We start from the raw sequence: 25,518 nt of genomic DNA, 5'->3' as shown, positions 1-25,518 counted from the left end.
CGATGCTGCGTGTCAGAGACATGTAGGACCCACTCTCACTGAACCTGTCAATGCCGCTGACCTCATGGATACAGGTTTCAGTACTAGATACAGCTGCTCTGTATACAGAATACAAAGCAGCCGTATCTCAAAAAGGAAAAATAATTTTTAATAAAAAGTCATTCGAAAGTTGCACCAATCACACTGATACACGTTTTTGTTAATAATTTTTATTTTTTTTCAAGGGTGTATATGGACTTTAATACTGCTGTTCCCATATACTTGAGAAAGGTCTATGGACCCTCTCAGGCACCAGGGCTTCTTCAACCTCTGCACCCCCATTTGTTACACCCCTAACCGTAATAACGCTGATTGATTTTATATATATATATATATATATATATATATATATATATATATATATATATATACATACATATGTATATATATATATATATATATATATATATATATATATACAGTATAGTAAAATAAACCATATGTCTAATTTAATTCATATACAGAATAGCTGTGCTAAAAATATACTCTTAAATAAATCAATCACATATAGCCCCGTGCCTATTATGCATATTCTTGCATTTAATTCACCAATACCATAAATTTCTCCTGATAAATAACCTCTAAGACATCCTGTATTACTTAGTATGCTTCTATCTGCCTTTCCTGCAGAGGAATATATAAGTGCCTTGGATCTGTTCCTAGTTAAGTACAGGAAGAGACCGAAGTTAAGCTGTTGCTATTTGTTGAAGATGTCAGTTTCATGAAAGATCACAGGGAGTTCATCTACTTTTTACAATGTGGTTCTGTGTTTTGAATGTTTTCTGTCTCATTTAGTTCCTGCTTTAAATCCCTTGTTGCAAGTTAGGTTCAAAATAATTAGCCCTTTCCATCAGTCAAGGAACTTAAAAACATATTAGTCTTTTAAGGATCCATATTTCCTACCACAAAGGTCTATTACTTATTTTTTATCTTTGTATTTTAAATAAATATTATATCTGGATGCGGCATATACCTCTTGTATCTATGGGAACTATAAGCGGTGCTCTGTACTTCATACTGAGGGAACATTCAGGATAAAAAAAAATACTTCCTATGTGATATAGTACATCCTGCTATTCTATTTTTCCACATTTTATTTTCTTAAATTATTTACAAAGTTTATTGTAAAATATGTGGCAAAACACAGTCATCTAGTTCTCCTTATGTAGGTCCTGGCTAGACTGCAACTTTGTATGTTGACATGTAGCACTTGACGCTGGAAATGTATGCAATATAATGGGACCGTGACCAGGACTGGACTGGCACACCAGGCCTTGACAGAATAAAAGGCACCAAAGGTCCGGTAGAAGACAACACTGTTTGGAGATGACTTTGGGAGCCAATCACTGAACACAAAGGTCCAACCCCTGTTGTCAAGCAAAATTCCTCTCTAGTTGCAGAGCAGAATTGAAGGATGCAGAAGGTAGGGTTTGCCGCTATCCACTGCCTGCCGATAAAAGTCTATGGTGAAGGGAGGGGGAGGAGGAGGAAGGAGCTGGGAGTAAAAGACACAGACTTGCTGGCCATACAAGTCTATGGAGATGGAAGGTGAGAGCAGGAGGGGGGAGTAGATAGTGAAAGAAACACACATATTGTCCATACAAGTCTCTGGATAGGGGAGGGGTGAGCAGGGGAATGTAGCAGAAAAGGAAAGAGTCACAGATACCGTATGCTGCGTATACAAGAGAGAAACACAGACAAGTTGCCCTTAGAAGTCTAAAAAGAGGTGTGGGGGCAGGAGCAGAGTGAGAAAGACACACACAGACCTCCTGCAGATTTTGGTCAGAGTTATATGTCACCCCAGTGCTGGATTCTCAGCTACACTGCTCATTACTGCCGTATAATCACCTCCTGCTGCGGCAGATTTTATATATATATATATATATATATATATATATATATATATATATAAATTATATTATTTGTTATATATATATATATATATATATATATATATATATACACATTATACAGTGCCGTGCAAAAGTTTTAGACAGTTGTGGAAAAATGCTGCAAAGTAAGAAAGCTTTCAAAAATAGTGTTAATTGTTTTTTTGTTTTTTTAATCAATTAACAAAATGCAAAGTGAATGAACAAATAGAAATCTAAATCAAATCAATATTTGGTGTGATCACCCTTGGCAGCTAGGCATGCAGAGCCATGTGGTTTATTGGCAACATTGCAAAGAAATTACTGCATGCAGGGAATTCAGTCTCTTCCTTTTATATAAGCCAATGGAGGGTGTAGTTAATGGGCAGCCTAGTGCTAAGAGTATTAGAATGCAACTATAGCGATTTTATTGCAGTCCCTGACACATACCCACAATGGACATGTATAGTAATAAATGTGATGCACATTGTAAATTAAGAAGGAAATACTGCTGTCAGTAGGAAAGAGAAGACTTCCTGCATTTCATATTAGAGTCACATTTGAACAGCATCTAAACCTGAGCCATGATCCTTCACTACCAAGATGCTTATATGGATCCTTGTACAATCACATCCGCAACAGTTTCCTAATGCTTGACTTCCTGGACCTCACCTCTGAACTTTTTAGTAATTCCTATATAGGGTTACTATATGTTTATCCTTTCCCCTATTATGTCTTTATTTATTGACTAGTACACCATCAAATTTTAAAAATGGAAATTAAAATATTATTTCTAGCCTTCGGGGAATGTCACATCCCTGCGCTCACTTATATCTGAATTAATCTCCTTTTAGACCCAGTCTTATCTCTCTGAAAACTCTATAATTTCATGCGCTGTCTTTTGGAACATTACATTCCAGACTCTGTGGATCATGCATCTATGCGTCATGCTTCTGAAGTTCTTCTGTACAACTGCTGAGGCAATCCAACTAGCACTGTTCAATAACATCCCCTATTTTACTTTTTACAGTCTTCTGTTTACCTATTACCTCTATATGTGTTTGTGTTTACGTGTATTAGATAGTGTTACGAGCAGCAGGTCTATTCATGCATGCTCCTCATCTCTAAGCTACTGAGCAGTGTAGGTCAGATGACCTACCAGGATGTGAACCACTGTGGCTCATTTAAAAGAGAGCGACCTGATTGGTCTGCCTCTCCTTAAGAATCCTTAATCTCAGCATTCGGGTGTCGGCCATAGTTCTTGGTACGTGTGTTCGCCATGTGCTAGTCTGATTGGGTGTTCCAGTCTAGTGTTTTGTTTTTTCTAGTTCTGCCTAAGTATTTCTTCATGTTGCTTCTGTGTCTAGTCCTGTTAGTTAGTCCTTCATCCTGTTTCACTGTTTTCTTATCTTCTTACCTAGTTTCCCTGAGTTTGTGCTATTTTTAGTGGCAGTGCCTCTGGTTCCTGGTGTTTTCCTGGGACTTACTTAGGGACAGTATCTGCACATTAGGGACTCCATTGGGGACAGTGAGGGTTAGTGGTGTCTATTGTCAGGGTCAGAGAATACGTATTGATCCAGGTATAGTTATAGGGCAAGTTATTTAGGGTTGGCTTGATCTCAACTACTATCATACATCTGATTTCTGTCATCTGACTTTTATCATTATCTTGTTACCATCCTTGTCTTCAATCTGTAAGTTCCTGTTTCTTATACTTCTGTTGCCTGTAAGTATTGTGATTCGTGCTCCATATTCCCTTCCCTTCGACTGTCCAATTTGTTAACAATTCAGCCCTACTGTAGTCCTGGGATTGCAATAGATGACACCTAGTCCTATTGTCTTGTGGCCAGCAGGCGTTACTACAGATATTAGGTTAATGAATCTTCTCCATTGATTTTCCAACATGGTGGATCTATTCTACCATCTCCCATGTCCCAGAATGTCTAAGATAATGAGCTTGCAAGCACCATGACATTAAGACGCAGTGTGGGCCGCCATTGCCGAGGGATGTGAAGAGTGGATAGGCTCCTTGTCCCCTCTGTTTGCCTAAATGCTCCGTTGACTGCCTATGTCTGATATCTCCCCGATCTCTGCCCTCTTGAGAGTAGCCAGTGAAGAGCCATGCTTTGGGCTCCAAGCTGGAAAAGTATATACCGTGCATATGAAAAACCATAAAACACATGGTATCGTTTATTTTTTTTAAATGAAAACTCTATGGGTGACGTCAAAGCCTTCTGTCAAAGATACATGTGGGGCAATACTCCCAATGCATACCTCCCTCTCATACCGCTTAATTGCAAAGAACATGCTGATGCCCATTTACACGTGTTGATTCATTGCCAACCAACAATGATTTATAGGTCAACATATCAACGAGAAACAAGTGAATTATCGTTCATCGTTGGATCACTGGAGATGTTTATACTGGGCAATGATTGTGAATGACCATTTGTAAGAACCATTATCATGGCCATTATCGTCCCGTGTAAAAGGCCCTTGACAATGGGATTCCATAGCTCGTCCAGTCTGTATGTTGATATCCTATTCCTGTTACTATGGCCCATCCCCTTTTTTATCCCAACTCAACTCACCCCTTCCAGTAAACACTCTGAGACCTTGGGTTGGATAAAATTGGCCACAGCAGCCAACTTATTAACAAACATACATAAAACAACCATTATTTTCATCAATAAAATACACAATGAGAAAGGGGAGTCCTTGGAGCTACAAAACTCTGGTGCCAAACTGCCCACCATATATATGTTTATCCCCAGCCATTTTCCCACAGGCTCAGGAGCACCATTATAACCGTAGTTGGCTTGCCATGAGTGTAAACCATTCCCTGGGACACCACCCAGCAGGAGCCCAAAATAAGCCAGACTACTAACCAAATGTATAATTTGGGAGGGACCATACCCACAATGAATCCCCCCCTACACCAATTTACCACCAACTCCAATGACCCCCTGATCCGCCACACGAGCATACTTAGAACACCTTCAAGTATGTGAGCCCCCACCACCCAACAAGGCCCGCTCTATCCCCTTCTGTATCCGCAAGGCCCAAAGGTCAATACTGACAGCGTTCAGATGAACCCCACCCCCCAACCAGAAATTTCCCAAGCCATTCTCGAAATCTTAATGGCGGACAAAAAACGCCGCTCTTTCTAACCTAAAAGTGGAAATTGACCGATTAACCTTACCCCGTGCTTTGTCAAGGCGCGCCACCAACCGAGCATGTCTCCAAACCCTACGAGGGACTATTTTGGAACAAATCACTACCAACCCGGGAAAGCATGACCAGAGATGGAGTAGGTCGTATTTGATATCCCTAATAAATTCCCGAAAGGGGCGTGCACCAAGGTCATTACGGTGCTCTGTCTAACTGGGCCTACCGATGGATATCCGGGAGGACCCTATTCCACACCATACCTCAAGAGCCAAGCCAATGAGTTATGGCATCGGACCTCGAAAAAGAAGCAAACAAAGTAAGGGGGGGGGAGGAAACCTACTCAAATCACTGTATCACAACATGGTGACAACATAAATTCCACAAGTACAAATGTAGTTATGCCAACTGAGGACGAACATAAGATCTAAAAATATTAGACTCCCAACGACCTATCCGTTTTACTATCTCTGGTCCTAAACCCCAAGCAGACACCTCCGTAGCGGCCCCAATATGAAACGAATAGAGAAAACTGATCCATCCAACCCCATAGCCACTACACATCTATAGAAAACTCACGTGAACTGATACCGAGACAAAAAGGTCCCATCAGCGTGACACAAAAACTACCCCCCTGCCCCCCTCCTAACCGCCCTATAGAACAACAGGTCACCGGGCACATACGCGCCACAGGCACCGCCCCCAGCACCACGCGCTTACCCTCTTGAACTGTTTTTGATCACCTAATCCAAAACTCCACTCTGTCTTCAAATAACATCACATCCCCTGCCTGCAACCCTCCTGTCCTCTTGGTACTTGGCGCCACCAGTTCCCCCACCCGCAGAGCCCCAAAAAGCTCCCACAAAAATGCCAATCTATTCAAACTGACTTCGAACTCATAAAAACAAACCTCCGTCAGTACCTCTCCTATCCATTCCAACATTAAGAAAGAAACTGGGCGACGCCTATCTGGCCAAACCCTGCCCCTACGGTACCCCCCTCAGGGCCTGGACCACCAAGAAGTCTTTTGTTACATCCTGCAAACTTCGAATCTTAAACCCGAAAGCCAGAGCTGACACGAACCGATTTACTTTGGACACTGACCAGCTCGTTACTGAAACCCTATCACACTATTGCTATGCCCCTTCTCCCCTGTCAGTCCTGCTAACCATGCCTCCCAATCCCTCCACGCCGCGTCGTACGCTGCCCATGTACCAGGTGCTAGAGAAGACCGTATTAATCTTCCCGCTGCTCATAAACCAGCCCCCAAAAATGTTCCGGGCAGGCAATCCCTTCCACTTCCGCTTCTGGCGCCACCCGACGGAACCGCTCCCACTGTAGGCGAGAAAGAGCATCTGCTATGTCATTCTGCACCCCGGGCACATGCACTGCAATGATCCACGCGTTCAAAGATAGGCAGCGCAACACTAACTGATGCAACAAGCGCACCACCGGAAAAGATGCCGAGACATTATTAATGGCTATCACCACCCCCATATTATCACAATAGAAACGAACCTTGTTAACCGTTTGCCCCAAATCTCCACGGTCACCAAGATCGGAAAAAGTTCCAGGAGAGCAAGGTTCTTCACCAATGCTAGTCCGAACCAGTCTGCAGGCCAGCATAACACACCATTGTCCTCTACAATAGGCTCCAAAACCAACCCTCCCAAAAGCATCAGTAAACAGCTCCCAATCAAAATTATCCACCACTGGAGATATAAGGAGCGACATACCATTAAAAGATTGCAAGATCTCCAACCAAACTGCCAAATCTTCCCTATGTTCCCTGGTCAACCTAACATAATGATATGGGGTCATAATCGGACACGCAAAATTAAGTTTGCCTAGAAGTGATTGCAAATCCTTGAGTACCATTTTACGTAAATGTCTCGCTCTCCAAATATCAACCCGCAGGGACTCCAACTTATCAACAGGAAGACGATACTCGATTTTAATAGAATCCATTGTAATTCCCAGAAAAACTAAACAATTCCGAGGGCCCTCTGTTTTCTCAGGGGCCAGTGGAACCCCAAAACGGGATGTTACCCACTCTATCGTGCCTAGTAGCAACGAACACACCGATAAACCTGTGGGGCCGACACACAGGAAGTCGTCTAAGTAATGTATAACCGACCGTACCCTCGCCACATCACAAACCCCCCATTCCAGGAAGGAGCTGAAGGACTCTAAGTAAGCACAGGAAATTGAACAGCCCATCGGCAGACACCGATCCCACCAAGACACCAGGAGGCGAAAGGATGACTCAATATCCGTTTTTGCCATCAACGCCTCCCTGTCGCACCGCCGCACCAACTCAATTGCTGCATTGAAGGAGGTATATACCATAGAGCAAAGTTCCGGGGCAATGTTGTCGTTTACTGACAACCCCTTGGGATGAGAGAGGTGGTGAATGAGCCAAAATTTATTCGGCTCTTTTTTTGGCACCACCCCCAAAGATGACACAATCAGATCAGGAATGGTTAAAACGGGGCCGCCATCCTCCCCAACAAAACTTCCTTATTCAATTTTTAGGTCACCACCCCGGGTTACTGAATAGCTGAACATAAATTGCGCCGGGAAAAAGGAACAGTATGCGGTGGGGAAGGGATCTTAAAACCAAAACGAAAACCCTTCAATAACAACTCAGCCCCCTTTTTGAATGCATATCTACTTAGATAAGGCTCCATCCCAGCTCTCAGGTGTCCGACCCTTGGCTAGCACCACCTGCTCCCCGCCCTTTTCTAAAACATTTTGAGGAGACGTGCGACATTCCTCCACATAATGAACAGGAATGTTTGAATTTGCATCCTGCCCCGACCTTGCACTGGCCGCCGTTGAACTGTCAGCCCAACTTCCCTCCCGACGCTCCGTTACTCTAACTGGATTTCCCAGAGGGGCCGGCGCCTCTGGCCCCCCCCCTGGAAAGGACAGACCGAACCGAACCAGGGTCATAACCCACAACCATAGCCCAATGTCTATATTGTCCCACTTGATATTGGGACGAACCACCTCCCTTTGCCTGAACTGCTCATCGTATCTGAGCCAATTCTGTCCCCCATAAACCCTATGCACTTCCCCTATAGCGTCCATATAGCAGAAGAGGGCGGAACAATTTCCCAGCGCCTTTTCCTCTATGACGCTCGCCAAAATGGGGACCGCCTGCAACCAATTGGCAAAAGTTTGTGGAATCAGCCGATATCTACGCTTTTCCTCCTCTTTTTTTCTCTCTAAGCATTTACTCTTATTTCAATTGAATTTTTCAAGGGGGAGAAGGGAAAATATCTCCACATATTCATCTCTCCAAATCTTGTCTCTAAAATCCTGCTTCAAATGAGCGCCCAAAGGACCCTCAAAACAAACGTATACCTCGCCCTTATCTTTGTCATCCAACCGCACCCTGTCTACCTCTTTATCCTTACCTGTCTGAATCGCGACGGTTACCCCCCGTGTCCCTGGCCAGTGACCCCTCCCCCGAGAGTTTACCACCCCCTACAACGGGCCCAACCGCCGGCGGCACCCACGCTAGAACCAGTGAAGAAGCTTGCAACAAACCCCTCTCACAGCGCGCAATAAGTTCCCTCACACAGCCCAACAATTCCTGGAACTCACCCGCAACATCACACCCCTGCGACAACCCACTAACACTTAAAACCTCTGCAGTCCCACCCCATGAACCACCCCCTACCCCTGGGGACCTAACTTTAGCAGGAAAAGTATATGAAGGTGATATAGACTCACTGGGCTGTGCAGGTGCTGTGTTCCTACCAGCCAGGGCGAAGGATCCCTCCTGATGACCATCATCATCAACTAATCCATCTGCTTCATACATACCGGCCTGGATAAGCGTCCTTGGCACGACCACCGCGATCAATCGCAGCGACATCACAGACCTCCACCGATGACTGAGGCCTTTCAGACCATCCTGCAGGAACCGCCAGATCCACAGCAACACACTTTCCCTCTCTCCCACACTGCGTCACCGCTGACTGCGGGCAATGCGTAACTCCAGGGGCATCGTTCAGGTGGTGGGCGGGCCATCCGACTGGAGCATCGCCATATCGGCCCGCCGCAGCTCCACGACTTGCCTGGCGGGAGACAAGGGGTGGTCCCAGAGGCAAGGGAGGCTGCCCCCCATCTCTACAGGGCCAAGCCGGTTACTTGGGTTCCTCTCAGAGCGGACCCTGCAACCCCGAGTGTTGGTGCCGGGGGCCCGGCCTGAAGGGTCCCAAGAGGAGCTCCCAACCCTGCGCCTGGCCCTTGGCTGTACATTGGGACTCAGGCACTCCAGTGGCCGAACCCGACGAGAGCGCAGCTGGATGGGTGATGATGTCACCGACAGTTCCTTGGAGGACCGCAGCTCAGAGCACGTGGGCTTCGCAGGAGCAGAAGGACCCATCAGTGCATGTGATCCTGCAGTTGTCGACACTACAGGGGCCTGCTCCCCAGGACCGATCCGCCCCAGTTCCTCCTCCAGCCAGGCCATTCCTCTCTCTGCTACCGCAGCATGGAGCTGCACCATAAGCACCTCCATGAGGTAAGTCAAGTGCAGAGACAGTTTCTGCGCTGTACAATTCCTGTGCTGACTGCCTCTTAATGGCCCTTACCAAAACTTGCTCATCCCTATATAGCCACTGACCTCGCCCCTTGAAGCCACCCCTACTCTTTGCCTCTAACTCCTTTACTGCTCCTCCTATTACAAATGTTGACCCCTTACCTTCCTGTCCCCCTGGTCATGCCTGCCTACCCCTATGGTCTGCAGTCTGTGTCCGGCCCTTACTTTATAGGTCGCCTGATCAGGACAAGTACTGTCCACATGCACTATTAAACCACTCCCCTCTTGTAGCCAGAACGGAGAGACTCTGCCAATAGCAGCCCTTCCTCTGGAGGACTTGGCATCACTATGTATTACATGGTGGCCTATTGATTTTAGCATCACTACAGGGGAGTAGTGGCAAGAGGTTACAGCAGGCCACTGCTCCCACAGATGATTACTGGGTAGGAAAGACTGTTTTTAGAAAGGGTGTTTTCCTTGCTGGACCTCACCCTTAGGCCTTATTCACATGGACATGTCCGTTTTGCGCGCACAAAAAACGCTGTGTTTTGCGCGCGCAATAGGTCCGTATGGCATCAGCATATGGTGCGTGGCTGCATGATTTTCGCGCAGCCGGCATCATTATGACACTCTGGTTTTATGTTTACAAACAGAAAAGCACGTGGTGCTTTTCTGTTTTCATTCATTTATTTTACTACTGTAGAACGCAACACGCGCGGCACCCGGAAGTGCTCCCGTGTGCCGAGCGCGATTTGCACGCACCCATTGACTTCAATGGGTGCATGCTGCGCGAAACACGGCCAAATATAGGACATGTCGTGAGTTTTACGCAGCGCACATACGCTGCGTGAAATTCACTGACAGTCTTAACGGCCCCATTCATTAACATAGGTTAGTGCGACGCGCGTGAAAATCACGCGCGTAGCACGGACGTATAACACATTCGTGTGAATAAGGCCTAAGGGTATATTCACACCCTGAAGATTTGTTGTAGAAATTTCTGTGATTGCTTCCTTCATATGGATAAGGTTTGCAGAAATTCATGTATAGGCTGTAGACATACCCCATTCCCATGTATGGAGGAGATTTTCTGTCGCAGAAATTTTCGCGTGCGAATATACGCTTAAGCTCCTTGAGATGTGCAATGCAGTGGAGGGCCTCAGTCCTAGAATGGATGGGGACTAAGCTTGAGCCCAGGGTAAATTTTAGCCATTTAACACACTTTAAAACGGTATCTGAGCTCAGTATTCTATCGACCCGTGCACCTGTGTGTGAATCACATGACCAGGGTAGATTCTATCCACTGAAAGTAAGCAATTGAAGTTTAATGACAGCAAGCAGAGACCTTGAAAACAGTGAGGAATAGATACAGAAAGATACTGGAAAAATTTATAACTTTTCAGTATACAAAGTATGACAAATATGAGAAAAAAGAAAAAAATCAAGCAGATACTTTTCACAACATTTTAATATTGATTTGCTTATATCGACTTACTTCATGTGGAGGTTTACAGAAAGTTTTTTTTTTGGGCATTTTGCTAATTTACTTAATCTTGAATTTGTCTTTAAACAGCGCACTTTTATTCCAAAAGCTGACAGGAATACATGAAATATTCTGCTATATTAACAATTGCCAGTCATATTGACAACTGCTTTTTTGGTCTCCATGTGACCTTTATGAAGCATCAAGGGTAAGGAAAAATTAAAATAAGTACTTTGTCTGCTTGTACATGATATCTACTAATAGAAAGGTAGCCTGCTATGCTACCTGGAAGGTCAATTACAAAGCTGTAAAATAGTCGTGTTCAGTATCATTTCTGCTCTTTTGAATTATTAGGCACCAATTTCTATCCAGTTTTGATCATTTTAATGAGATAATGGTTTGATTCATTAATATGGTGACAACTGATTTTTCTGTTCTTCCAGCGCAGACCTTGGCTATTTCTATGGGGTAAGGAAAGTATGTTTTGACCTACCCAGTAGTAACTATCTACAGCTATTACCATATTGACACTGGGGCTTTCTTTGGACAAAATGAGAAGGGATTAGAAAAGAAAATTTAGTAAATGGTCTATTAGGACAGTAATATACCAGCTTCCTATTTATGGCTTCCATATGTATTTTTAACTTTATTATAGATCTTGACTATGGTTCTGTAGCTCCAACCACAGGTAATTAAATGGACATGATCTGACCTGGGTAAGGTTGTAAATTTCAGGTTGTTTATAGACTGTTAAGTCACCATTCATGTGTGCAAAGACATATGCTTTTGTACAGGGCTGCCCATTCTGTCCACCTGACCGCACTCGTGACGTGGGCCTGGGAGTCAGAGGGGCATTTCGGCACCAAACACCCAGGCCATTTACTTTAGTGATTAGACTTTGTCCATCATAGTGATAACTGTGAAGCTGTTAAATGTCCGCCCCACAGAGAGGACCCTATCCACAGAATTGTGATCAATGATTCCTACTCTGAATGGTCGTTGGTTATAAGTGGAGTACCCCAGGATTCAGTGCTGGGACCACTATTATAAAAAAATATATATTAATGATATAGAGTATGGCATTAATAGCCCTGTTTTTAATTTTGCAGATGACACCAAGCTATGTAGTATAGTTAAGTCTCTGAAAGATATTTATAAATTACAGCCGATTTGGCAAATTAGGTTTAATGTAGATAGATAAATGTAAAGTTCTGCAACTGGGTACCAACAATCTGCATGCATCATATGTCCTAGAGGGAGCTAAACTGGGAGAGTCACTTGTTGAGACGGATCTGGGTGTACTTGTCGATTATAAACTAAATAACAGCATGCAATGTCAATCAGCTGCTTCTAAGGCCAGCAAGATATTGTAGTGTTAAAAGAGGCATGGACTCGTGGGACAGGGATATAATATTACCACTTTACAAAGCATTAGTGAGGCCTCATCTAGAATATGCAGTTCAGCACTGTGCTCCAGTTCATAGAAAGGATGCCCTGGAGTTAGAAAAAATACAAAGAAGAGCAACTAAAGTAATAAGAGGCATGGAGAATCTAAGTTATGAGGAAAGATAAACAGAATAAAAGTTACTTAGCCTTGGAAAGAGACGACTAAGGGGGGACATGATTAACTTATATAAATATATAAGACCCTTATAATTAATATGGTAGAAAACTGCATAATGTAAAATCCCCTCAAAAAACAAGGGGGCACTCCCTCCTCTTGGAGAAAAAAAGGTTCAAGCGTTCTTTACTGTGAGAACTGTGAATCTATGGAATAGTCTTCCGCAGGAGCTGGTCACAGCAGGGACAGTAGATGGATTTAAAAAAGGCTTAGATAATTTCCTAGAACCAAAAAAATATAAGCTCCTCTGTGTAGAAATGTTGACCCAGTCTGATCGTCATTGAAGATCAGGAGGGACATTTTTCCTTTTCAGGGGAGATTGGTTAATGCCTAGTGGGTATTATTTTTTTATTTTATTTATTTTCTTAAATCTTCCTCTGGATTAATAGGGGTAAAACATGAACCCTATATACGCTTTTTTTTTTTTTTTCATATTTTTTTCAACCATACTATGTAACTATGTAACAATCCTCTCTATGTCCTGATCTGCTATGATCTCTATGATCAGTGCAGTAGAGGAAAAGGTTGAGAACTCAATAAGGACATAAAGCTTCCTGCCAGGAGCCTGGAGAAGAGAATAAACTACTAGACATCATGTATGCTGGCATTAACCCTTTCTTTACTCTCGACCCTCTACACATTAGCCCTTCAATACACTAGAACAGAATGGATTCTGGTATTAACCGACTCACTATTTTAGAACAACAAGTAAGCTGTAGGCATTATCCCCTTCACTTACCTAGACTACCAGGGTTATTACAATTAACTCCTTCATCCATATAGACCATTCATGGTAAAATGTATTAACCAATAAGCATTGTTAATGCATAAGCAATCTCATACCCCCGGCAATATTCAGTAACAAGCCTTATGACATCCGTCAGATATCAGGTAACAAAATGCACCTTCTCGACCTTCTAATCGGCAGTACTGCGCAGGAGCAGCGTCCCTGCTCTTTATTCGGCACGTGCGCAGTACTGCCGATTAGAACGTCGAGCAGAAAGATTGTACTGCGCATGCGCCAAGTGAAGAGCAGGGACGCTCGCGTGCTACAGATAGTATGGGGCCAGGCATGAATACGGCGATTACGCTGCCTGGCCCCTGTCAATCAATGTAAGAAGGAAGGAGGGGGGTTGAACTAGGGAGCAAAGTAAGAGCATTTAGGTGCAATGGTAATGCCCTCATTGCACCTAAAGGCTCATTAGCATTAACTTAATAAAACATATTTCTCTACACTTGAGGCACTAAGCAGAAAATGAAAATAAACGTTAGAAAAAGGTTCCCTGGTACTAGTTTAATATGGACATTCTGGTGACAGACTCCCTTTAATGCAAAATTAATTATAACCCTCAATGTCACTTGTCATTAGATAAGCATTTAGCTCTTTTTTAAATGCTTTCATTGTATCTGCCATTACTATCTCTTGGGATAGGACATTCCATTGCTTAACTGCTCTAACTGTAAAGAACCCTTTCTTACAATGATGTCTGAAACGCCTTTCCTCCACACATAATGAATGTCCCAGGGCCTTTCTACAATTATTGGCATGATTAAATTGTCACGGGCCTGAGCGTACTGTCACGAGGCGGGGTGTGGACCCACTGGGCAGGTAGACCAGGCAGCAGGTAGACGTCAGGCGTGGAGTAGTAGAACAGGCATGGAGATGAAGCACAACATGACAACAGCTTAGCACGGCAGTAGACCAGGATGGTACAGATAGAACGGGAAACAGGATACAGGATACGGGAACGGGAAACAGTGGGAAGCTGGAAGACACTTAGGAGACCATTTGCAAGACAAACTAAGGGAAACAACAACAACGCTCAGGCGAGGATAAGAAGGGTGGTGACCCTCTTATAGTCCAGGAGTTCATGAGTAGATGATGTTGATTTTAAGGTGTGCTCGCTGGCCCTTTAAGAGCGGGCACAAGCGCGCGCACCCTCCGAGAGACAGGCTCGATACTCAGAAGTGAGTGCCGGCGCCTCACAGGGGGACAGTGCAGCACAGCAGCAGGACGTCCATGGCTGCTGTCATCGAGGGGTAAGTTAGAACGACAGACCGCGGCCATAGACGTTACATAAATCACGTGCAAGTTCTTTGTATTAACCACACATATAATAAAATCACAGCTAAGGGGTCTTTTTTGCAAGCTGAACATCCCCAGTTTTTCTAGACTCTCGTCGTAAGAGAGACCTCCCATTTTATTTAATAATCTAGTCTTTGAACCCTCTCCAGCTCATGTGGAGCTTAAAACTGAATTTCATATTTGAGATGTGGCCTTACATGTTCAGGGGGTATAGCGATGCTTTGTCTTGTCCACTCTTGGTGCTGTACTCCCTATGAAACATGTATGATTTCACTCCTGACTACCAAAATTTTGTCTTGTCAGGAGTTCTAGAATATTTTTTATCAGCTTTGCTCTTGGATGTGGTACCATCCCGCTATGGCTGCTACAGCGCGACGCCACTGAAGGGGTTGTTTCTACAAAAGGCATGCATCCCCTATCCACAGGAAGTCCCCCGAAGTTCTCCATGACAAACCTCAAACTTCCGGGGTCTGTCTGCAGCTCCATAGAAATGACTTGTGCACCGGTCGCGCTTGTGCGCATGCGTGACCAGCGCGACTTTCATTTTTATTGGCAGCAACATGTCCTGTGCTGAGTGTAAGGCCCTGTTCACACTGAGTTTTTTTGCGCGGAAACCGCTCCGCAAAACTTGTCAATAACCGCCCGAAAATGCCTCCCATTGCTCTCAATGGGAGTTGGACGAGTTTTTTTACCGCGAGCAAAAAAAACGCATCGCGGTAAAAAGAATCAAAATGACCCATCTTGAGGCGGTTTCTGCCTCCAAAACCCCATTTCAATCAGTCAGAAATGGTAAAAAAAAACACGAGTTTTGACGAGTTTTTATAAAACCACTGTGCAAAAACCGTCTGGAGCAGTTTTTGCAGGAGGAATTTTCCACCTGCAAAAACCTCCGTGTGAACACAGCCTAAAAGATCTCTGTGTTATCTGCTCACTGAACAGTCACATCTCACACACCAAATTCTGTCATCTCACTGTTCAGTGAGCAAATAACACAGACATTAGTACACACAGCACAGCTACTGATCTGCAAGGACCGTCTAGCCACGCCCCCTCCTATGAAGCGCAGTAGCAGATTCATCATTATTAACCCCTGCCTCTCCACATCACTGATGTCTGGTGAGATCAGGAAAGGGTGAGAGCGCTATAGCTGCAATTATCTTGTCTTTCTGTGGCTGGCATTGTATTGAGGAACTGTGTTACCCTATTGTCTGAATATTACCCAGGAAATGTACAGTTAAAAGCAAAACTGTAATGACGGGGTAGGGAGACAGACAGGTGAGCCCTAATCTACCCGCCACTCAGTCCCTGCCTACTTGCACGGCCTGTCCTAGGCGACGGCGTACAACTGGGCGACGGTCCCTAAGCTCAATATGTGTACGACAGACAAACAGACAAGGGTACACAGAAGCTAAGGAAAATGGGGCAGTTGCCCACGGCAACACCGTGAGCAACAGGAGTAGTGAACGAGCCGAGTCAAACCAGGAGTGTACGAGGTACCAAACCCAGAGCAGGAGCGTAGTCAGTAAAGCCAGGGTCAATATGAAGCAAGGTCAATAATAATAGCAGGAGCAGCAGAGCCAGGAAACAGGAAAGATTCACAGGCAAAGACAAGTAGCAAATGAAAGTATAAATAGGCCGAGGGCGGGAGCTAGAACCGTCTGGCCAGGCTGTGATAGGTTCTCCAACTCCTGAGCCTACCATCCTGAGTGGTAGCAGATCGAGTCACTCTATCAGACCTAGGAGCAGGTGCAGACTGATTAACCACGGGCGTCGACACAGAAGCTGTGTCTGGCAAATCCTTTACAAAAACTTTATTTTCTCCTCTTTTATGCTACAAATGATGGGTGCGTCTTATGGTCCAGTGCGTCCCATAGTCCGAAAACTACGGTAAATAGTTTAGGTTGAAAACCTTTACATTTTTTAAGTAAAGTAAGTAAATGATAAACATGTAACATATAAATGTCTTTCTATCATTCACATATACTAGTATGTAGGTTTTTATTTGTTGAGTTTCTTAGAACTGGAGGTATGTGAAATAAAAGAACAATTATGGGGGCAGACATTTTTCTTGACTTCCTGTCGCTAGTCCCATAAGGGAACTTTATAGTCAACCTCTCCTCAGTCTGAAATGGCTGCTCCCAAGCATCAATGGATTACTTTGTGCACAATAAATAGAGATCAGATAGACTGAACATGTTGTATGCTTTTAAAGGAGTTGTATAAGATTACAAAAAAGGTCTGTTTTATTTTTTCATTTTCCCAGAAACAGAACCAGTCAAACAACATCTCAAATTAAAATGAATGGAGCTGAGGTTACATAGTTACATATAGTTACATAGTTACATATAGTTACATAGTTACATATAGTTACATAGTTCGTAAGGTTGAAAAAAGACACATGTCCATCAAGTTCAACCAAGGGATGGGAAAAGGGAAGGTAAAAATTTCTACACATTGACATAGAAGCTTATATTTTTTTGTTCTATGAAATTATCTAAGCCTTTTTTGCAGCCATCTACTGTCCCTGCTGTGACCAGCTCCTGCTGTGACTATTCCATAGATTCACAGTTCTCACAGTAAAGAAGGCTTGTCGCCTCTGCAGGTTGAACCTTTCTTTTTCCAGATGGAGGGAGTGCCCCCTTATTTTTTGAGGGTTTTTTACATGGAACAGGATTTGACCATATTTTTTGTATGTGCCATTAATATATTTATATAAGTTAATCATGTCCCCCTTTAGTCATCTTTTTTCAAGGCTAAATAGGTTTAATTCTTTTAATCTTTCCTCATAACTTAGATTCTCCATAGCTTCATTGTTCTTCTTTGTATTTTTCCCAACTCCAGGGCATCCTTTCTATGAACTGGAGCCCAGAACTGAACTGCATATTCTAGATGAGGCCTCACTAATGCTTTGTAAAGTGGTAATATTATATCCCTGTCCCGCGAGTCCAAGCCTCTGTTAATACACGACAATATCTTGCTGGCCTTTGAAGCAGCTGATTGACACCGCATGCTGTTATTTAGTTTATGATTTACAAGTACACCCAGATCCTTCTCAACAAGTGACTCCCCCAGTGTAGCTCCCCCTAGGACATATGATGCATGCCGGTTGTTGGTACCCAGATGCATAACTTTATATTTATCTACATTAAACTTCATTTGCCAAGTGGATGCCCAAACACTTAGTGTGTTCAAATCAGCTTGTAAATTTACGAACATCTTCCATAGACTGAACTATATTACATAGCTTGGTATCATCTGCAAAAATAGAAATAGTGCTATTAATCCCATCCTCTACATCCTTAATAGATGAAAGGTGTAATAACAAACACAGTCCTTAGACAAGTGAGGCGATGTTTCGGGTGAAAACAATAATTATGCAAGTCAGGCTCATTCACAACCTTTTTAAGTATTAATGGATCTTATTAGATGTTAGAAACTCATAACATCCCTCAAAGTGAAATGCTGCTATTTTTGTAACTTTCACATTATCCAGTGACTCATATAAATGTATTTATGAAAGAAACTCTCACAGCATCCAAAAATAAGTCATCGGATACAAGACTAACCCTAAATAGCAGAATTTGAAAAAGAGAGGGAGTCTGAAAGTATTACAGTACTTGGTAATTTACCTGATGGTATATTTTTCTGTTATTTGCTTTCAGCTCGGTCATGTTCCCTACCACTCATTTTGTTTAGTCTCTCGGCATGATTTTGTGTAATATAAACCATAATTCACTCAAAAGTAAGATAATCAGTTTGGCAATGTTTATAAACAATGTCAAATGAACACAAAATAATTGCTAGTCCCTGGAATTAAGGAAAAGATCGCTCTGACAACACAAAGATATTCCTTGTTCCATCAAATAAACAAGGGTTCGTGTTTTCTTTTAGTGGCATTTAGAGATACTTGTTTTTCTATGAATGTGTCAATACATCAACATTTCGCTTTCGGGTTTAATAGCTTTCACAAACAACGTCTTTTGGATACAAGGAGAACGATGATTTTGTTGTTTTCCACTACAACTTTACAATACTTTCTGATACTTTGAAAATATTAGTAAATTCTTCACCTTAAAAGGAAACTTTCCTAATGTGAATATTTAATAAGGAATCCCTAAGGCTTCCTAATGAATCCTATTTGGAAGTGTTGTGCTTGCTAGATGTAGCGTCCATGGCCGTGGACGGTGGGGTTTACTCTGCCTCCGGCGGCCACAGCCATGGATCCATGGGCGCTGCCTCGCATCTCCGTGCCAGGAGATGCCAGCGCTCACTTCCGCTCCGATCCGCTGTGTCCCATAGGGTGCGCGCGCACACTCATGCCCAACCTTAAAGGGCCAGCACGCGCACAAATTGAGTCATCATTATCAACTGCCCATGATTTCCTGAACTATAAAGAGGGCCCTGCCCTTCTGATCCTTGCCTGAGCGTTGTTCATTTATCCCATGTCAGTCTTGCAAATGGTCCCTTAATGTTATCCCGTTCCTGTTGTTACCCATGCCGTTTCCTGTATCCTGTATCCCGTGCTGTGTTCTTGTTCCTGAGCCTGTAGTGTTGGAGTCGTGTTCCACTGCATCTGCCACATCCAGTGTCTCCTGCCACGTCCAGTGTCATCTACCATGTCGTGTGATCCGCCACGTCTGGCGCAACCTGCGGCACCTGCTTTCATCTGCGATGTCTGGCGTAACCTGCTGCACCCACCTCCATCCGTGCCAAAGCCTCGGCCACTGTCTGGACTATTCAGGTACCCTACTGCGGGACTTTGTATTGCTGGGGTGCTCTGCTGTTTGGCCAACTGCATTCCCAATACGGCAGTGCGGCCTAGTGGGTCCACATATCCACAGACCGTGACACTAGACAGAACCTGAACAAGATTATAGGTGGTCTTGTAGTATCAGAAAAAACTGCTACGGGTGCTCTTAACAGGTCTCTACCCGCCACTCAGTCCCTGCCTACTTGCACGGCCCATCCTAGGCGACGGCGTACAACTGAGTGACGGTCCCTACACTCAATAAGTGCACGACAGACAAACAGACAAGGGTACACAGGAGCTAAGGAAAATGGGGCAGTTGCCGACGGCAACACCGTGAGCAACAAGAGTAGTGAACGAGCCAAGTCAAACCAGGAGTGTACGAGGTACCAAACGCAGAGCAGGAGAGTAGTCAGTAAAGCCAGGGTCAATTTGAAGCAAGGTCAATAATAATAGCAGGAACAGCAGAGCCAGGAAACCAGACAGAATCACAGGCAAAGGAAGAGCAGGAAATGAAGGTATAAATAGACCGAGGGCGGGAGCTAGCTGTGATAGGTTCTCCCACTCCTCAGCCTACCAGCCTGAGTGGTAGCAGATCGAGTCACTCTATCAGACTTAGGAGCAGATGCAGACTGATTACCCACGGGCGTCGACACAGAAGCTGTGTCTGGCAGATCCTTTACAAAAAAAAATTAAACAATTTTTTAGTAGAGGGGAAGTGTTAGCCGACAGGAGTCTCTTTAATCTGAAGTTCTAACTTAAAGAGGACCTGTCATAGTTTTTAACCATATTCCTTCCCTTACTCCCTGCCTCCTTCCGAGTCCAGCGCTGTTAAAGTGTAGCTAAACGTTTAACAAACTTCTGACATGTCATAGTGACATGTCAGATGTTTTGATTGGTGGAGGTCTGAGCACTGAGGGGGTGTGAGCGCTCAGCCGTTTAGTTTCTGTTCTGCATTTTGTGGAAATCAATGTATCGGAGGAAGGGCTCAATAGAAAGTCTCAGTGCTCGGACCCCCACCAATAAAAATTTCTGACATGTCACTATGACATGTCAGAAGTTTGTTAAACGTTTAGCTACACTTTCAAAAATATAAAAATACCCCCTGTGTACTGCTATGGTCCCCACTTCGTTTGGTGCCTAATATGATAATTTTGAGTAAAGGTACAAAGAGAAGACTTCACCTCTCCTCAGTAGGCATTGCCTTATGCATCGCTGCGACGCTGTCCAATGTGAACGGACAGTCTCTCATTGATGCAGAAAAACTGTTGTAAATTTTACAAAAATCAGCAAGTCCTCTACATCACTGTGAGGCTCTCCGCTCTGATTGGGCAGCGTCATAGCGATGCACAAGGCAATGCCTACTGAGGAGGGATGAGGTCTGCTGCTCTCTGTACCTTTACTCAAAATAATCATATTAGGCGCCAAATGGAGTGGGGATCATAGCGGGACATGGAGGGGGGAAAAATGTTGTTTTTTTTACAGTGCTGGAATCGGGAGGAGTTGGAGAATAAGGGGAGGAATATGGTTTAAAAAACAAAAAAAACATGACAAGTCCTCTTTAAAAGAGAGTGTCCATCTATAACCTAAAAATTGCCTTCTGAAATGAGAAATTTGGTAATTTCTTTTTTTCTTACAGAGATTGTCGTTGTGGCATTTTGCAAAAGTGACAACAGGAAGTGTAGCTCTCTTTTAGAATTAGTTTTCCAGAAACTGTTGATAAACTGTCATTTGGTCAGCATATTATGTAGATACAAAAGTAAAAGTTTTACCATCAGTTCCTGAGAAAATTATTCAAAAGTGACAACCAAAATGGATGAACCATCTGCTGACCATTGGTCGCTGCAATTAAATAGAAAATGTTAATATCTCTGTATATAAACAACAAACACGATTTGGAAATATATATAACTTCTGGTTGATACAGATTTGGCCGATTTCATGTGTTGGGTGGAAATTCTCTGTGAAACCATGTACGTTCAATAAGACTCGATGAACAACAGTCCAGCTATAGTTTGTTCCATTCCCCAGTCTTACATACTGCAAACCCGAATTTTCCCTTTTTTCTAAAGTACTCTTACTTAAGAGATGCTTTCAGCCTGTCAATACTATACTCCATTAACTTCCCATAGTTGAGGACCATTACCTCAGATAAATAGAGAGTGCTTGCCATACTTTATGTCCTTGAAGAGGACCTGGGAATAAACACTTCTACAATCATATTGGACAAGCGGCATTTCCAGCATGAATTTGACACTACCATTTTCTCATAGCAAAGGGAAGGATGCTTTCCACTGCTCATTCACTTCTAGGAACACTTATAAGATCTTGTTACTGCCCATAAGTGGTCCAAGGACGGGCAGATGTTTCTCCTACCATTGGCACCTGTGATAATCTATCCATCAACATTATCTGTGAACTGCCTTTGGTAAAACAGTATATAGTATAATATCCAGGGTTCATACATTCACATACTTGCACCAGACACCACTTGACATCACTGAACTTGCTATGTAGGATCAAGACTTTTTCTCCCAGTATAGCTTACAGGCAGCACATGGCTCATGTTCGTTTGTTGATGAGCAGAACCTTTATATATATACAGCATATATATGTGTGTATATATATATATATATATATATATACATATATACACACACATATATATATATACACACACAAAAAACAGGGGATTGGAGCAGCACTGTGATTAAACGCCTAACTAGGCTGGTGCTAGGCTTCAGAATAAAGGAGTGACCTCTCCTTATGTACTAGATATCCAAAAAAGAAAACATGAAGCAGCACTCAAAAAAAGTGGATTTATTTGTCCATCATCAGACCACAACGTTTCACCTTCTCAATGAAGGCTTGAAAATGCCTTCATTGAGAAGGTGAAACGTAGTGGTCTGATGTTGGACAAATAAATCCACTTTTTTTGAGTGCCGCTTCATTTTCTCTTTTTTTGGATATATGTATATATATATATATATATATATATACACAGTATATATGAGATTCTGTGGTTTATTCATATAAACAAAGAATTGGCTTTACAAAAACTGCTCCCGCTCTTGCTGAGTGTAAATGTCACTGCACAGATCTCTCCTTATGATAGGGGGTGATTGTTTACATTCTACATTTCACTTTATTATATTTACAGAAGGAGCCCGAGTACCAGACGTAAATATAAATATAGACGCAGGGACAATATTCAAAATCATTAGCTATGAGGTTGATGGAATAGATTATGAGGAAGAATGCAGAGATCTCTTCCCTAGTAGAGTAAAGGCATAAAGTCAAAGGTAAAGATATATTCATATAATACTGTGGAGTCAGTTAAAAAAACATTGACGGGACTAACAAAAAAAATTCTATGTTTGATATACCCAATGAGGTGTTTTCCTGGCAAGGTGCCCTTCTATGCTCCTAAAACATTAGCTGTTGGCCTCATTGCCATTTTAGATGGCCATAATGAGGGTGCATGCAGCTGGACCCCCCCCCTCATGGTTCCTTTCAACTGGACTTAGATAACCAAGAATCCCGTGGTAATTTAAGTCCAGCTCAGTAAAACGGCAGGAAGTCCAGACATTGCGGCCGTAGTAAAAATGCTAAAATACACCAGTATTAAAAGTGAACTTTTGCTGTATATGTATGTGCTATACTAGAGCCATAGTCCTCAACTGCTATCACCCATGTCTGAACCGGGCCTTGAAGCAAGGCAAATTATAGAAATTATTGACAAGATAAAATGTCTGTGCCGCAGTCAGTAAATTAGAGTTAATAAAAGTACTTCTGTATAATTTTCTCTCCATATGTAACATTTTTTAGATGAACACCTAAATTTGTTGTTTCAAAAATGCTTTGACCTTTCCGAGTGCGCTTACATGAACATCAAAAATAAAAGCACCAAAATTATATCTTTCAGAGAAACCTTTTCCGCGACACACCCACAGTGACCGAACGATCAAAAAGAGCACAAGACATCAAACCAGCAACTTTACATGAATTGATTTGTTTATGTATTCATTTATTTATTTGACTTTATCAACACACATTCATGTGACCGCAGAGGATACACAGAAAAAAGTAAAATACTGACGGTAAATCTGCATAATATAGTGTATCATTAATGGAGCAATTCTAATTGTAAGTGAATAAAATTTAGCAGTGAAGATAAAATTACACAGGTTGTTATTCTCAGAGGTGTTAGTTGAAGCTCCCGAGTCCAAATGCAAATTATTTTTATAATGACCCCACTTGCCATCTGCCATTTATAATACTGCTGTTCTTTAATGTGGCAAAGGGACCTTTGGGTTCCCTCATGCACCATGGCCTGTGTGCGACTGTGCTACCTCTGCACCCCCTATAGCTATGCCCCTGGTTGTTCTAGTTTGTCACAAAATATTTGGAGGTAAGCAAGTATCTGATGTGTTTGATAGATAAGTGAATGTACTAAGAGTTATATGAATACAAAGTGTATTTACTAAAAATGCTTTTGTTTTTAAAAATCCAAATTTTATATAGTATTCTGCAACTTATCCACTCCCCTTGCACTTTTTTTTTATGTGTTATTGGCATCACAGTAAGTTTAATTTACGATTTTCTAACACTAATAACAGAGAAAACAAAACATTTCCAATTTGATCATTATATCTCAGACTAAAGTAAAGGCATTAAAGGATCTGTACAAATATGGATGGCGTATTGCTAGAATATGCCAACAATGTTCGATCGATAGAAGTCCGACTGTGATTCCCAATAATCGCTAGAAGCAAGTGGCTGCAGAAATGCAAGTATAGTGCTCCTTCATCTTCTGTTGGCTCCACTCAACTTTTTTCATAGGCCACTTCATAGGCCACAGCGTAAGGAGCTGAGAGAATTTGACAAGGACCAAATTGTGATGGCTAGAAGACTAGGTGAGAGCATCGCAAAAATGGCAGGTCTTGTAGGTGTTCCCTGTATGTAGTGGTTAGTACCTATCAAAAGTGGTCCAAGGAAGGACAACTGGTGAACCAGCGACAGGGTCATGAGTGCCCACGTCCCATTGATTCACATGGGGAGCAGAGGCTAGCCGGTCTGGTCTGATCCTACAGAAGAGTTACTATAGCACAAATTGCTATTGCTACTGCTGGCTATGATAGAAAGGTGTCAGAACACACAGTGCATTGCAGCTTTCTTCAAATGGCCTGTGCCGAAAGTGACCTGGTCTGATGAATCACGTTTCCTTTTACACCCTGTGGATGATCTGGTGCGTGGCTTAACTGGGAAAGAGATGGCACCAGGAGGCACTATGGGATGGAGGCAAAGCAGTGGTGGAAGTGTGATGTTCTGGGCAATGTTCTGCTGGAGGACATTGGGTCCTGGCCTTCATGTGGATGTTACTTTGACATGTACCACCGACCTAAACATTTTGGCAGATCAAGAACAACCCCTTCATGGCAACGGTATTGCCTAATGGCAGTGCCCTTTTTTTAGCAGGATAATGCACCTTGACGCATTGCAATTGTACAGGAATGATTTGAGGAACATGACAAAGAGTTTAAGGTGTTGACTTGGCCTCCAAATTCCCCAGGTCTCAATCTGATCGAGCATCTTTGGAATGTGCTGGAAACAGTCTACACATCGAGGCCCCACCCCTCCTTGCAACTTACAGGACTTAAAGTATCTGCTGCTAATGTCTTGGTACCAGATTCCACAGAACATCTTCAGATATGTTTGTGTGTGTGTGTGTGTGTGTGTGTGTGTGTGTGTGTGTGTGTATGACCAGTGTGTACAAGTTTATCAAATAGATAACTATTACAATTAAGGTATTTACAATAAAGACACCTGTACACATTAGATGATAGTTGGCCCAAATTTGCATGGATAAAAAAAACCTGAATTTTAATAGTAAGTGAATTACAAAGTTGATATATATATATATATATATATATATATATATATATATATAT

The sequence above is a fragment of the Rhinoderma darwinii genome, chromosome 4, assembly GCF_050947455.1.
Source record: "Rhinoderma darwinii isolate aRhiDar2 chromosome 4, aRhiDar2.hap1, whole genome shotgun sequence".
NCBI lineage: Eukaryota > Metazoa > Chordata > Amphibia > Anura > Rhinodermatidae > Rhinoderma > Rhinoderma darwinii.
The sequence above is the reverse complement of the archived record's forward strand: the minus strand, read 5'-3'. Positions refer to the sequence as shown.